This window comes from Nothobranchius furzeri, unplaced genomic scaffold, assembly GCF_043380555.1.
Source record: "Nothobranchius furzeri strain GRZ-AD unplaced genomic scaffold, NfurGRZ-RIMD1 Scf024, whole genome shotgun sequence".
NCBI classification, from domain to species: Eukaryota; Metazoa; Chordata; class Actinopteri; order Cyprinodontiformes; family Nothobranchiidae; genus Nothobranchius; species Nothobranchius furzeri.
Genome location: NW_027223041.1, coordinates 2467102 through 2481470, shown reverse-complemented (window position 1 = coordinate 2481470; position 14369 = coordinate 2467102).

The window sequence follows — 14369 nt, the reverse complement described above, 5'->3', positions numbered from 1 at the left end:
GGCAAGACGCTCCTCGGGGCGCGTCTTCCTTGAGCCTCTCTCCTGGAGGTGCTCAGTCAGACCGAGTGCTGACATAAGGCAAGACGCTCCTCGGGGCGCGTCTTGCTGGGGCCTCTCTCCTGGAGGTGCTCAATCAGACCCAGTGGTGACAAGTGGCAAGACGCTCCTCTGGGCGCGTCTTGCTTGGGCCTCTCTCCTGGAGGAGCTCAGTCAGACCCAGTGGTGACACGTGGCAAGACGCTCCTCGAGGCGCATCTTGCTTGGGCCTCTCTCCTGGAGGCGCTAAGTCAGACCCAGTGTTGACACGTGGCAAGACGCTCCTCGGGGCGCGTCTTGCTTGGGCCTCTCTCCTGGAGGCGCTCAGTCAGACACAGTGTTGACATGTGGCAAGACACTCCTCGGGGCGCGTCTTGCTTGGGCTTCTCTCATGGAGGCCCTCAGTAAGACCCATTGTTGACATGTGGAAAGAAGCTCCTCGGGGCGCGTCTTGCTTTGGCTTCTCTCCTGGAGGGCCTCAGTCAGACCCATTGTTGACATGTGGCAAGACGCTCCTCGGGGCGCGTATTGCTTGGGCCTCTCTCCTGGATGCCCTCTGTCAGACCCAGTGTTGACATGTGGCAAGACTCTCCTCGGGGCGCGTCTTGCTTGGGCTTCTCTCATGGAGGCCCTCAGTCAGACCCAGTGTTGACATGTGTCAAGACGCTCCTCGGGGCGTGTCTTGCTTGGGCCTCTCTCCTGGAGGCGCTCAGTCAGACCCAGTGTTGACATGTGGCAAGACGCTCCTCGGGGCGCTTCTTGCTTGGGCTTCTCTCCTGGAGGCCCTCAGTCAGACCCATTGTTGACATGTGGCAAGACGCTCCTCGGGGCACGTGTTGCTTGGACCTCTCTCCTGGAGGCGCTCAGTCAGACCGAGTAGTGACATGTGGCAAGACGCTCCTCGGGGTATGTCTTGCTTGGGCCTCTCTCCTGGAGGCGCTCAATTAGACCCAGTGTTGACATGTGGCAAGACGCTCCTCGGGGCGCGTCTTGCTTGGGCTTCTCTCCTGGAGGCCCTCAGTGAGACCCATTGTTGACATGTGGCAAGAAGCTCCTCGGGGCGCTTCTTGCTTGGGCCTCTCTCCTGGAGGCGCTCAGTCAGACCGAGTGCTGACATGTGGCCTGACGCTCCTTGGGGCACGTCTTGCTTGGGCTTCTCTCCTGGAGGCCCTCAGTCAGACCCATTGTTGACATGTGGCAAGACGCTCCTCGGGGCACGTCTTGCTTGGGCCTCTCTCCTGGAGGCACTCAGTCAGACCGAGTAGTGACATGTGGCAAGACGCTCCTCGGGGTGCGTCTTGCTTGGACCTCTCTCCTGGAGGCGCTCAGTTAGACCGAGTAGTGACATGTCGCAAGACGCTCCTCGGGGCGCGTCTTGCTTGGGCCTCTCTCCTGGAGGCGCTCAGTCAGCCCGAGTGCAAGACGCGCCCCGAGGAGAGTCTTGCCACATGTCAACACTCGGTCTGACAGAGGGCATTCAGGAGAGAGGCCCAAGCAATACGCGCCCCGAGGAGCGTCTTGCCACATGTCACCACTGGGTCTGAATGAGCGCCTCCAGGAGAGAGGCCCAACCAAGACGCGCCCCGAGGAGTGTCTTGCCACATGCCAACACTGGGTCTGACTGAGCGCCTCCAGGAGAGAGGCCAAAGCAAGACGCGCCCCGAGGAGCATCTTTCCACGTGTCACCACTGGGTCTGACTGAGCGCCTCCAGGAGAGAGGCCCAAGCAAGACGCGTCCCGAGGAGCGTCTTGCCACATGTCAACAATGGTTCTTACTGAGGGCCTCCGGGAGAGAAGTCCAAGCAAGACGCGCCCCGAGGAGCTTCTTGCCACGTGTCACCACTGGGTCTGACTGAGCGCCTCCAGGAGAGAGGCCCAAGCAAGACGCGCCCCGAGGAGCGTCTAGCCACGTGTCACCACTGGGTCTGATTGAGCGCCTCCAGGAGAGAGGCCCCAGCAAGACCGGTCAGGCCTGCAGTGTACACATCAGAGACATGATGTTCTTTCACAGAACTGAGGTTGTTCATTACTAAATGACTTTTACAGGAATATTATTATACTATTCAACAGGTTGATCATAATAATGTGTATTAAACCCACAACCTAGCACTGAGGACAGAGGGACTTTATTTAAATTATTACTTAATGGAAACGATACATAATGATACACAAGAGCCATGTCATACATTCAGCCTAGGAATAGTAGCATTGTGCACTATTAAAAATATACACATCAATTGCTCGAATCCCATTGTTGCAAAGTAAAACTCTAATAAAACTCTAGTCTGACATCAACAGAGAAGACTTAGTGTATGCACTACAAATACAGCATTAGGATTTCGAGTGGACCGTGCACCTTGTGAACCATCAGAGGCTTATGACGCAACATATCTTCCAGTTGCTATTAGACAAGTTATAATTCTCGACCATTTTTCGGAACTGGTTTCTTGGGTCCGTGAGTAAATGCCAAATGAGATGATAGTCCTTAAGTAAGTTCCTTGCGATCCCATGTCACGCTCTTGCCCATCAGCCGGTGAACGCTGAGACGGAACTCGATGAGAGCGATGTATTTTTTAAGTGCTCCGAATGTACTTCTAACAAGCGTGCGATTCACTTCGTGAGTAAACCGCAGCTGCAGCTGATTCAAACAGTCGAGCCAACTTTCTACATCACAATATTCGTTTTGTAGTTAGTCGAGTTACCTTTTGTGTGGCGCATGCACGGGTCGTTAGCGTCCAGCTCCCAGCTTAGAGAGTCCTGTATTGACACAGACGTCAATACATCTCGATGTCATGCAACACACAAAGTCTGTCGCATACAGGTGGGTTAACACATGTACGATACCTTTTGTGTGGCGCATGCACGGGTCGTTAGCGTCCAGCTCCCGGCTTATAGAGAGTCCTGTATTGACACAGACGTCAATACATCTCGATGTCATGCAACACACAAAGTCTGTCGCATACAGGTGGGTTAACACACATGTACGATGTGTGCGATGGCACGCCCAGTTTACAATGGGACACGACGATGATCATTGTTAACCAAACTCTTGTTTCTCACGACAGGTGGTAGCGTTGTCTCCTGCACCTGGTCTTCGTGCACAGAGGGTGCTGTAATGTGCTCGTCATAGTCGCGATCGTTGTCACTCGAATCCGTTGTTCTCACGACAGGTGGTAGCGTTGTCTCCTGCATGTTGTCTTCGCGTGCGGCAAGCGTTGTGCTGTGCTCGTTATAATGGTTGTCTTCGTACAAAGGGGGTGTTGAATACTCCTTCGCGAGTAGTGTAGGAGGTGGTGTGATGGGACGTATCTCAGAGGCGTTATGTGAGCGTACCACCATGGCCTGAGCAACTGCGACTACTGAGAGTACACCCAGTACAGACAGCGAGATCATTTTTTTACTTGGGTGTTGTACGTGTGGGTACAGCCGCTTTAATGGCAGTGAGAGCAAGTGGTCAAATGTATTTATAGGTCACTAGCAGAAACTAAGGCACGTGGTCAGAGTGTAATCGTAACCACCGTAGCTCTTGTCATAATTTAATTAACATAGAAATCAGAAACGGGCATGTCAGGATAGACATCGAGAGTGATAATGCGGCCAGTATCTGTGTGCGCTTGAGAGCACCTTGTTGTTCTACTGTGGTGCCCACGCCGCCGGGTCTGTAAATGTCATCGACCTTCTTTATATACGCATACGCTAAAGACCGTATATTCTCTATGGATTTGAACACGTCCTTTGTTTTGCGTAACACTTGAGCTGTCTCGAGCGTGATTTTGTGAGTGTACGCCAGTGTTTCGCGTGCACCGAGGTCCGAAAGGGTGTGCGCTACAACTATTAACCTTGGTTTGGGAGTGTGGCGAAACGCTCGCTCCGCTGTAATGGGCAGATGCAATGTTATCACCTGGTACTTTTCGTTAGTCGGGTCGTAACACACCGGTCCGTGACACGGACCGTCACATTGTATGGGGCACAGTAAGGACAACACGCCACCGACCGTGACTTCGCACTCGACCGCGGTGGTGTTGTCGATTTGCAAAGGATCACATACGCCTCTAAAGTCGCAATGAGGCACATTGTAGTCGACGCGACCGTCGGTCACCATAGCTTTCGTCAGCCAACACACTCGATTGCCCTTCGAAACATCGGCGATCAACGTGAGCGTAGAGGTCGCTGTCGCTTTACTGTACGCCAGGATATCCGTGTGTGAGTGCACGCTCGACGTCGATTGACAACCGGTCATGTCAGACCTGATCAGACCTTCCGAACACATGACCATTAGTTGTTGTGCGGCCGAGAGTATCGCGATCATACCGTTGAGATGTGTAAAAAGCGCGTACACGCCAGCCTTCCACGTTTCCAAAGTTTCCAGCAATCTAGAGGGACTTGTCTTAGCGCGCACGGCTGTGCTGAATTTGCGTTGGGTAGACACAACGGCTTCTACCTCGCTTAGGATCTTGTGGGCTCATGTACTCGTGGTAGGCCAAGACGTGTAAAGTCGAGCGCGGTGACGCCCCGAACACTTGACCCGGTTTTGTTGTGGCGATATGCGTGTCCAGTAATGCGGCAAAGTCCGCGTGTCTAGCGTGTATTGATTTTACAGCTCGCTCATACCCCAACAGTACGGTCCGTAGAAGTTCGTTCACTTGTTTCCATGCGCTCGTGGAACACAGGACATCGCAACCTCTGTGATAATCAAGTAAAGCGTCACACACCAGCTGCTTGCACGTTGTAAATACAATCGGTAGTAACTTCTTACTCCACTCTATGTTGAACTCGTATAGTATGTATATGGGCGGTTGCGGCAGTTTGCGCATTTTCTATCTACCCTCCGCTAATATGACTCTGTGGTCTGTCTCCTGAGATGGTGCGGTTGGAACTTGCGAGAGTGCACTATGGACGGTCGGCGTTTCCATTTCGTCAACTGTGCCATTTTCAGCCGCTGGCAAACGGCCGTCGACGGTCGATGCGAGACACCAACATAACGTTAGACCGCGACCCTCATGCCAGTTTTCTGTAGTACTGGTTGTAGTTTCTGGTGCACACTCGATACGCCATTACGATCACAATTACGTTGATTAATAAATCCAGTGTTGTAGCGACTGCAGCCAGCGCCGTCGCGCAACTCGTGTCGGTGTTATCTCTCGATACTTTCGTTGGGATTCAAGCGTATGCAGAATCTACGGATCTGGTGAAGTTGCTTGTCACTAGCTTGCGCACGTTTGATATGGCACTTTGCGCGAGACTCACACAACCTGCAGTGGCGACCGTCGCGTCAGTGCAAAGTTTTTCCGATATATCGCTCGCAACATCGTTAGTCATTTGCTGTACACTGCGCACACTGGCCGCGAGGTCGCGGAGAGGGTCTTCGTTACGAGCTACTCTGGTAGCGCCGTGGTTGATGAGGACGATCATCTTTAGCAATAGTTCATCTCGAAGCGCAACGATGGTGAGGGCAACGGGTTGGCCGGTTCCGCCTTCAGGCCACTCTTGTGCCGCTAGATTGCCCAATGCCACACACGCAGACGAACCCTGTACACACTCAATGACCCGTGTGCGATCGTTGATTTCTGCTAGTACGTTTGCTAGGTCTACGTGCTTCCACGGATCGGGCGTGGGCACGCGCTTGTTTTTAGAGGTGTTTTCGCGCAGCCTCTACCCTGCACGACCGCTCGTGGCCGCACTAGCTATATTTATCTTTATTTGTTTCACACACACACACACACACACACACACACACACACACACACACACACACACACACACACACACACGCGCGCACACACACACACACACACACACACAGGCCCTTGCATGCAAACCCCGGTCAGGCCTGCAGTGTACACATCAGAGACATGATGTGCTTTCACAGAACTGAGGTTGTTCATTACTAAATGACTTTTACAGGAATATTGTTATTATACTATTCAACAGGTTGATCATAATAATGTGTATTAAACCCACAACCTAGCACTGAGGACAGAGGGACTTTATTTAAATTAGTACTTAATGGAAACGATACATAATGATACATAAGAGCCATGTCATACATTCAGCCTAGGAATAGTAGCATTGTGCATTATTAGAAATATACAGATCAATTGCTCGAATCCCATTGTTGCAGAGTAAAACTCTAATAAAACTCTAGTCTGACATCAACAGAGAAGACTTAGTGTATGTACTACAAATACAGCATTAGGATTTCGAGTGGACCGTGCACCTTGTGAACCATCAGAGGCTTATGACGCAACATATCTTCCAGTTGCTATTAGACAAGTTATAATTCTCGACCATTTTTCGGAACTGGTTTCTTGGGTCCGTGAGTAAATGCCAAATGAGATGATAGTCCTTAAGTAAGTTCCTGGCGATCCCATGTCACGCCCATCAGCCGGTGAATGCTGAGACGGAACTCGATGAGAGCGATGTATTTTTTAAGTGCTCCGAATGTACTTCTAACAAGCGTGCGATTCACTTCGTGAGTAAACCGCAGCTGCAGCTGATTCAAACAGTCGAGCCAACTTTCTACATCACAATATGCGTTTTGTAGTTAGTCGAGTTACCTTTTGTGTGGCGCATGCACGGGTCGTTAGCGTCCAGCTCCCAGCTTAGAGAGTCCTGTATTGACACAGACGTCAATACATCTCGATGTCATGCAACACACAAAGTCTGTCGCATACAGGTGGGTTAACACATGTACGATACCTTTTGTGTGGCGCATGCACGGGTCGTTAGCGTCCAGCTCCTGGCTTATAGAGAGTCCTGTATTGACACAGACGTCAATACATCTCGATGTCATGCAACACACAAAGTCTGTCGCATACAGGTGGGTTAACACACATGTACGATGTGTGCGATGGCGCGCCCGTTTACAATGGGACACGACGATGATCATTGTTAACCAAACTCTTGTTTCTCAAGACAGGTGGTAGCGTTGTCTCCTGCACCTGGTCTTCGTGCACAGAGGGTGTTGTAATGTGCTCGTCATAGTCGAGATCGTTGTCACTCGAATCCGTTGTTCTCACGACAGGTGGTAGCGTTGTCTCCTGCATGTTGTCTTCGCGTGCGGCAAGCGTTGTGCTGTGCTCGTTATAATGGTTGTCTTCGTACAAAGGGGGTGTTGAATACTCCTTCGCGAGTAGTCTAGGAGGTGGTGTGATGGAACGTATCTCAGAGGCGTTATGTGAGCGTACCACCATGGCCTGAGCAACTGCGACTACTGAGAGTACACCCAGTACAGACAGCGAGATCAATTTTTTTTCTTGGGTGTTGTACGTGTGGGTACAGCCGCTTTAATGGCAGTGAGAGCAAGTGGGCAAATGTATTTATAGGTCACTAGCAGAAACTAAGGCACGTGGTCAGAGTGTAATCGTAACCACCTAAAGTAGCTCTTGTCATAAATTAATATACATAGAAATCAGAAACGGGTATGTCAGGATAGACATCGCGAGTGATAATGCGGCCAGTATCTGTGTGCGCTTGAGAGCAGTTGTTGTTCTACTGTGGTGCCCACGCCGCCGGGTCTGTAAATGTCATCGACCTTCTTTATATACGCATACGCTAAAGACCGTATATTCTCTATGGATTTGAACACGTCCTTTGTTTCGCGTAACGCTTGAGCTGTCTCGAGCGTGATGTTGTGAGTGTACACCAGTGTTTCGCGTGCACCGAAGTCCGAAAAGGCGTGCGCTACAACTATTAACCTTGGTTTGGGAGTGTGGCGAAACGCTCGCTCCGCTGTAATGGGCAGATGCAATGTTATCACCTGGTACGTTTCGTTAGTCGGGTCGTAACACACCGGTCCGTCACACGGACCGTCACATTGTATGGGGCTTATACTATTCAACAGGTTGATCATAATAATGTGTATTAAACCCACAACCTAGCACTGAGGACAGAGGGACTTTATTTAAATTAGTACTTAATGGAAACGATACATAATGATACATAAGAGCCATGTCATACATTCAGCCTAGGAATAGTAGCATTGTGCACTATTAAAAATATACACATCAATTGCTCGAATCCCATTGTTGCAAAGTAAAACTCTAATAAAACTCTAGTCTGACATCAACAGAGAAGACTTAGTGTATGTACTACAAATACAGCATTAGGATTTCGAGTGGACCGTGCACCTGGTGAACCATCAGAGGCTTATGACGCAACATATCTTCCAGTTCTGACTGAGCACCTCCAGGAGAGAGGCCCAAGCAAGACCCGCCCCGACGAGCGTCTTGCCACATGTCACTACTCGGTCTAACTGAGCGCCTCCAGGAGAGAGGTCCAAGCAAGACACGCCCCGAGGAGCGTCTTGCCACATGTCACTACTCGGTCTGACTGAGCGCCTCCAGGAGGGAGGTCCAAGCAAGACGCGGCCCGAGAAGCGTCTTGCCACATGTCACTACTCGGTATGACTGAGCGCCTCCAGGAGAGAGGCCCAAGCAAGACGTGCCCCGAGGAGCGTCTTGCCACATGTCAACAATGGGTCTGACTGAGGGCCTCCAGGAGAGAAGCCCAAGCAAGACGCGCCCCGAGGAGCGTCTTGCCACATGTCAACACTGGGTCTGACTGAGGGCCCCCAGGAGAGAGGCCCAAATAAGACGCGCCCCGAGGAGCGTTTTGCCACATGTCAACACTGGGTCTGACTGAGGGCCTCCAGGAGAGAAGCCCAAGCAAGATGCGCCCCGAGGAGCGTCTTGCCACATGTCAGCACTCGGTCTGACTGAGCAAGACGCTCCTCGGGGCGCGTCTTGCTTGGGCCTCTCTCCTGGAGGCGCTCAATTAGACCCAGTGTTGAAATGTGGCAAGACGCTCCTCGGGGCGCGTCTTGCTTGGGCTTCTCTCCTGGAGGCCCTCAGTCAGACCCATTGTTGACATGTGGCAAGACGCTCCTCGGGGCGCTTCTTGCTTGGGCCTCTCTCCTGGAGGCGCTCAGTCAGACCGAGTGCTGACATGTGGCAAGACGCTCCTCGGGGCGCGTCTTGCTGGGGCCTCTCTCCTGGAGGCGCTCAGTCAGACCCAGTGTTGACATGTGTCAAGACGCTCCTCGGGCGTTTCTTGCTTGCGCCTCTCTCCTGGAGGCGCTCAGTCAGACCCAGAGGTGACATGTGGCAAGACGCTCCTCGGGCCTCTCTCCTGGAGGCGCTCGGTCAGACCCAGTGTTGACATGTGGCAAGACGCTCCTCGGGGCGCTTCTTGCTTGGGCCTCTCTCCTGGAGGTGCTCAGTCAGACCCAGTGTTGACATGTGGCAAGATGCTCCTCGGGGCGCGTCTTGCTGGGGCTTCTCTCATGGAGGCACTCAGTCAGACCCAGTGTTGACATGTGGCAAGATGCTCGTCGGGGCACGTCTTGCTTGGGCCTCTCTCCTGGAGGCGCTCAGTCAGACCCAGAGGAGACATGTGTCAAGATGCTCCTCGGGGCGCGTCTTGCTTGGGCCTCTCTCCTGGAGGCGCTCAGTCAGACCCAGTGTTCACATGTGGCAAGACGCTCCTCGGGGCGCGTCTTGCTTGGGCCTCTCTCCTGGAGGCGCTCAGTCAGACCCAGTGTTGACACGTGGCAAGACGCTCCTCGGGGCGCGTCTTGGTTGGGCCTCTCTCCTGGAGGCGCTCATTCAGACCCAGTGGTGACATGTGGCAAGACGCTCCTCGGGGCGCTTATTGCTTGGACCTCTCTCCTGAATGCCCTCTGTCAGACCGAGTGTTGACATGTGGCAAGACTCTCCTCGGGGCGCGTCTTGCTGGGGCCTCTCTCCTGGAGGCGCTCAGTCGGACCCAGTGCTGACATGTGGCAAGACGCTCCTCGGGGCGCGTCTTGCTTGGGCCTCTGTCCTGGAGGCGCTCAGTCAGACTGAGTAGTGACATGTGGCCTAACGCTCCTCGGGGCGCGTCTTGCTTGGGCCTCTCTCCTGGAGGCGCTCAGTCAGACCCAGTGGTGACATGTGGCAAGACACTCCTCGGGGCGCGTCTTGCTTGGGCCTCTCTCCTGGAGGCCCTCTGTCAGACCCAGTGTTGACATGTGTCAAGACGCTCCTCGGGGCGCGTCTTGCTTGGGCTTCTCTCCTGGAGGCCCTCAGTCAGACCCATTGTTGACATGTGGCAAGACGCTGCTCGGGGCGCGTCTTGCTTGGGCTTCTCTCCTGGAGGCGCTCAGACAGACCCAGTGTTGACATGTGACAAGACGCTCCTCGGGGCGCGTCTTGCTTGGGCCTCTCTCCTGGAGGCCCTCTGTCAGACCCAGTGTTGACATGTGGCAAGATGCTCCTCCGGGCGCATCTTGCTTGGGCCTCTCTCCTGGAGGCGCTCAGTCAGACCCATTGCTGACATGTGGCAAGACGCTCCTCGGGGCGCGTCTTGCTTGGGCCTCTCTCCTGGAGGCGCTCAGTCAGACCCATTGCTGACATGTGGCAAGACGCTCCTCGGGGCGCGTCTTGCTTGGGCCTCTCTCCTGGAGGCGCTCAGTCAGACCCAGTGTTGACATGTGGCAAGACGCTCCTCGGGGCGCGTCTTGCTTGGGCCTCTCTCCTGGAGGCGCTCAGTCAGACCCAGTGGTGACACGTGGAAAGACGCTCCTCGGGGCACATCTTGCTTGGGCCTCTCTCCTGGAGGCGCTCAGTCAGACCCAGTGTTGACACGTGGCAAGACGCTCCTCGTGGCGCGTCTTGCTTGGGCCTCTCTCCTGGAGGCGCTCAGTCAGACCCAGTGTTGGCATGTGGCAAGACACTCCTCGGGGCGCGTCTTGGTTGGGCCTCTCTCCTGGAGGCGCTCATTCAGACCCAGTGGTGACATGTGGCAAGATGCTCTTGGGGGCGCGTATTGCTTCGGCCTCTCTCCTGAATGCCCTCTGTCAGACCGAGTGTTGACATGTGGCAAGACTCTCCTCGGGGCGCGTCTTGCTTGGGCTTCTCTCATGGAGGCCCTCAGTCCGACCCAGTGTTGACATATGTCAAGACGCTCCTCGGGGCGTGTCTTGCTTGGGCCTCTCTACTGGAGGCGCTCAGTCAGACCCAGTGTTGAAATGTGGCAAGACGCTCCTCTGGGCGCGTCTTGCTTGGGCTTCTCTCCTGGAGACCCTCAGTCAGACCCATTGTTGACATGTGGCAAGACGCTCCTCGGGGCAAGTCTTGCTTGGGCCTCTCTCCTGGAGGCGCTCAGTCAGACCGAGTAGTGACATGTGGCAAGACGCTCCTCGGGGCGCGTCTTGCTTGGACCTCCCTCCTGGAGGCGCTGTCAGACCGAGTAGTAACATTTGGCAAGACGCTCCTCGGGGCGCGTCTTGCTTGGACCTCTCTCCTGGAGGCGCTCAGTTAGACCGAGTAGTGACATGTGGCAAGACGCTCCTCGGGGCGCGTCTTGCTGGGGCCTCTCTCCTGGAGGCGCTCAGTCAGACCGAGTGCTGACATAAGGCAAGACGCTCCTCGGGGCGCGTCTTGCTGGGGCCTCTCTCCTGGAGGTGCTCAATCAGACCCAGTGGTGACACGTGGCAAGACGCTCCTCTGGGCGCGTCTTGCTTGGGTCTCTCTCCTGGAGGAGCTCAGTCAGACCCAGTGGTGACACGTGGCAAGACGCTCCTCGGGGCGCATCTTGCTTGGGCCTCTCTCCTGGAGGCACTAAGTCAGACCCAGTGTTGACACGTGGCAAGACGCTCCTCGGGGCGCGTCTTGCTTGGGCCTCTCTCCTGGAGGCGCTCAGTCAGACACAGTGTTGACATGTGGCAAGACACTCCTCGGGGCGCGTCTTGCTTGGGCTTCTCTCATGGAGGCCCTCAGTAAGACCCATTGTTGACATGTGGACAGAAGCTCCTCGGGGCGCGTCTTGCTTTGGCTTCTCTCCTGGAGCCCCTCAGTCAGACCCAGTGTTGACATGTGGCAAGACTCTCCTCGGGGCGCGTCTTGCTTGGACCTCTCTCCTGGAGGCGCTCAGTCAGACCGAGTAGTGACATGTGGCAAGACGCTCCTCGGGGCGCGTCTTGCTTGGGCCTCTCTCCTGGAGGCGCTCAATTAGACCCAGTGTTGAAATGTGGCAAGACGCTCCTCGGGGCGGGTCTTGCTTGGGCTTCTCTCCTGGAGGCCCTCAGTCAGACCCATTGTTGACATGTGGCAAGACGCTCCTCGGGGCGCTTCTTGCTTGGGCCTCTCTCCTGGAGGCGCTCAGTCAGACCGAGTGCTGACATGTGGCAAGACGCTCCTCGGGGCGCGTCTTGCTGGGGCCTCTCTCCTGGAGGCGCTCAGTCAGACCGAGTGTTGACATGTGTCAAGACGCTCCTCGGGCGTTTCTTGCTTGCGCCTCTCTCCTGGAGGCGCTCAGTCAGACCCAGAGGTGACATGTGGCAAGACGCTCCTCGGGCCTCTATCCTGGAGGCGCTCGGTCAGACCCAGTGTTGACATGTGGCAAGACGCTCCTCGGGGCGCTTCTTGCTTGGGCCTCTCTCCTGGAGGTGCTCAGTCAGACCCAGTGTTGACATGTGGCAAGACGCTCCTCGGGGTGCGTCTTGCTGGGGCTTCTCTCATGGAGGCACTCAGTCAGACCCAGTGTTGACATGTGGCAAGATGCTCGTCGGGGCACGTCTTGCTTGGGCCTCTCTCCTGGAGGCGCTCAGTCAGACCCAGAGGAGACATGTGTCAAGATGCTCCTCGGGGCGCGTCTTGCTTGGGCCTCTCTCCTGGAGGCGCTCAGTCAGACCGAGTGCTGACATGTTGCAAGACGCTCCTCCGGGCGCGTCTTGCTTGGGCCTCTCTCCTGGAGGCGCTCAGTCAGACCCAGTGTTCACATGTGGCAAGACGCTCCTCGGGGCGCGTCTTGCTTGGGCCTCTCTCCTGGAGGCGCTCAGTCAGACCCAGTGTTGACACGTGGCAAGACGCTCCTCGGGGCGCGTCTTGGTTGGGCCTCTCTCCTGGAGGCGCTCATTCAGACCCAGTGGTGACATGTGGCAAGACGCTCCTCGGGCCTCTATCCTGGAGGCGCTCGGTCAGACCCAGTGTTGACATGTGGCAAGACGCTCCTCGGGGCGCTTCTTGCTTGGGCTTCTCTCCTGGAGGCCCTCAGTCAGACCCATTGTTGACATGTGGCAAGACGCTCCTCGGGGCGCTTCTTGCTTGGGCCTCTCTCCTGGAGGCGCTCAGTCAGACCGAGTGCTGACATGTGGCAAGACGCTCCTCGGGGCGCGTCTTGCTTGGGCCTCTCTCCTGGAGGCGCTCAGTCAGACCCAGTGTTGACATGTGGCAAGACGCTCCTCGGGGCGCGTCTTGCTTGGGCCTCTCTCCTGGAGGCGCTCAGTCAGACCCAGTGGTGACACGTGGAAAGACGCTCCTCGGGGCACATCTTGCTTGGGCCTCTCTCCTGGAGGCGCTCAGTCAGACCCAGTGTTGACACGTGGCAAGACGCTCCTCGTGGCGCGTCTTGCTTGGGCCTCTCTCCTGGAGGCGCTCAGTCAGACCCAGTGTTGGCATGTGGCAAGACACTCCTCGGGGCGCGTCTTGGTTGGGCCTCTCTCCTGGAGGCGCTCATTCAGACCCAGTGGTGACATGTGGCAAGACGCTCTTGGGGGCGCGTATTGCTTCGGCCTCTCTCCTGAATGCCCTCTGTCAGACCGAGTGTTGACATGTGGCAAGACTCTCCTCGGGGCGCGTCTTGCTTGGGCTTCTCTCATGGAGGCCCTCAGTCCGACCCAGTGTTGACATATGTCAAGACGCTCCTCGGGGCGTGTCTTGCTTGGGCCTCTCTACTGGAGGCGCTCAGTCAGACCCAGTGTTGAAATGTGGCAAGACGCTCCTCTGGGCGCGTCTTGCTTGGGCTTCTCTCCTGGAGACCCTCAGTCAGACCCTTTGTTGACATGTGGCAAGACGCTCCTCGGGGCAAGTCTTGCTTGGGCCTCTCTCCTGGAGGCGCTCAGTCAGACCGAGTAGTGACATGTGGCAAGACGCTCCTCGGGGCGCGTCTTGCTTGGACCTCCCTCCTGGAGGCGCTGTCAGACCGAGTAGTAACATTTGGCAAGACGCTCCTCGGGGCGCGTCTTGCTTGGACCTCTCTCCTGGAGGCGCTCAGTTAGACCGAGTAGTGACATGTGGCAAGACGCTCCTCGGGGCGCGTCTTGCTTGGGCCTCTCTCCTGGAGGCGCTCAGTCAGACCGAGTGCTGACATAAGGCAAGTCGCTCCTCTGGGCGCGTCTTGCTTGGGTCTCTCTCCTGGAGGAGCTCAGTCAGACCCAGTGGTGACACGTGGCAAGACGCTCCTCGGGGCGCATCTTGCTTGGGCCTCTCTCCTGGAGGCACTAAGTCAGACCCAGTGTTGACATGTGGCAAGACACTCCTCGGGGCGCGTCTTGCTTGGGCTTCTCTCATGGA